Here is a 2,030-nt window from a genome sequence, read left to right as displayed (position 1 = left end):
ACGGGAAAATTCCAAAACAAATTATTGAAAGTTTTTTGTTGGACGGTCCGAATAGAGTTTTTTGACATATAGAAAATTGATTTCAAGTAATTATTTAGTTTTGTACAGAAAATTTAGGACAGTGGAAACTTTGGTTCGAAAAAAAAATTAGCCATTGTTCTAAGAATTGTAATCTTTTTAAAAAAACTTTGTTTTTTGATTCATTTGTTAGTTCTGTAGTTTGATATATCTTCAGTTGAAGATTAAGCTGCAGGTTTAACCGTACACCAAATTACATTGACTAGAGTTGCACATTATGTTGTTTTCTCGCTAAACCATCAAAAAAAAATTTTGTTTGAAAAAATATATTTGGTTCTGAAAAAGCTATTTAATACAGGTTCAACTGTTCTTTTTTTTTCATCTTTTCCCCCGTATTTATGCAATATCGATAGTTTGAGCTATAGTATCTTAGAAAATAATCTTTTAACTATGATAAAATTAACGGTAAAGGGTATGTTTTAGAGAAAACAAAAGTTGTTCTAAGCTGATGTTCAGCTCATTTTTTCAGTAATAAAGAAAACTTTCAGTAATTTTTTAAATTTGTGCAAAATAAACAACCCAATCTTCTTTTGCGATTTTGAATTTTCTAGAACGACTGGTTTTTAGACATGATTCAAATTGAAACACAAGTTTTTCATAATTTAAAAGAATTAGGAGCGAAAAAAACCTGTGTTCTTTTTGTTTTATTTAATTTGGATTACAAAACAAACAGCTAAACATTAATAAATTCAACTTAACTATTTGAAAAAAGCAGCACAAAACACAAAACAGACTGAAAACTTTTCAATTGACGCCACGTATAACAGAGATTGATGCGTTCCGATCCTTTTTCTTGTTTTTTGCGAGCAACTGGCGTTTACATTTGGCTAATATCGGTTGTCTGCCTACTGCACCAAGGGCTCACTGTTAGACTGATTTCTGCAACGAGAGTAACAAGGTGAAGCTGGTGGCTCCATTTCCAGGCCGACTTGGGACTCTCTACTTCCTGGGAAGATCGAAATTGTCTCTATGAAAGAGGAATGCGCTCATAAGGAGATGAGTAAATCTAGATCCTTGATTAGCATAACTTCTGCTATTTGCGCTGAATCGATGATATAAACTCCGATGATCAAAAAATTATCTTTTATGATGGCCTTTTAAACCATATTTAACTATATTTTTAAAATATATAAATGCAAAAAGATAACCTAAATGGAAAGTATGTGATTTAGAGTGATCCAATTATCATTATTTGAATTTAACTGTTGTCTAATAAGGAAAGAAAATCTCCAGGAGCAGTCTTGTCAAAAATAATACGTTCTTGAGCGGAATCAGTCAAAAATTACACATACAGTTTTTCATGGTTTTGCGGTAACGGAGAGCAAACATTGAATTGAAACGGGTAAAATTATGAATCAAATGATGAAAGCACGCGCCTGCAGAGGCGTTGTTATTGCGCTAAAAACAGAACAAGTCTTATCATGAATTGGAAATGAAATAGCTGATAAATGCTTTGTTTTGTATAATCAAGACCACATCTTTTGTAAGTTTTGATAGTAATTTTATCGACTCTTCTTCAAATTGAACACTTTCGGACAAGTATTAAAACGCAGCATAGTTTTGGGCTCACTTTCATATCTTGTATTCAGTGGCTAATCTAAAATGAACACAAATATTTCCTTATGTCTGATTGAGATTTATGATTGGGTATAGATGTCAGTCCAGAACCAGAAAGTTTTTCAAAAAGAAACCCTTTACATTTTAACCTGATTTAGTCTTACCAGAAATTGTTTATCTGCTGGGAAATATATCCAATTTGGCTACGCTGTGTATGATCTATCACTGGCTGATAAGCGAATGGTTCGAATAAACTTGAATTTATGTACATAAGTCCGTGTTTGATTTTTTACGCGTGTTTATCGGTATGTGTAATTGTTAATTTTTATGTATATATGTTCAGAAGTGTAACAATAGCTAAGAGTTAAGCCACAAATCAAACTCAATGTAGCTTT

The sequence above is a fragment of the Symsagittifera roscoffensis genome, chromosome 1 (assembly GCF_963678635.1).
Source record: "Symsagittifera roscoffensis chromosome 1, txSymRosc1.1, whole genome shotgun sequence".
In the NCBI taxonomy this organism is placed as follows: Eukaryota; Metazoa; Xenacoelomorpha; order Acoela; family Convolutidae; genus Symsagittifera; species Symsagittifera roscoffensis.
The sequence above is the reverse complement of the archived record's forward strand: the minus strand, read 5'-3'. Positions refer to the sequence as shown.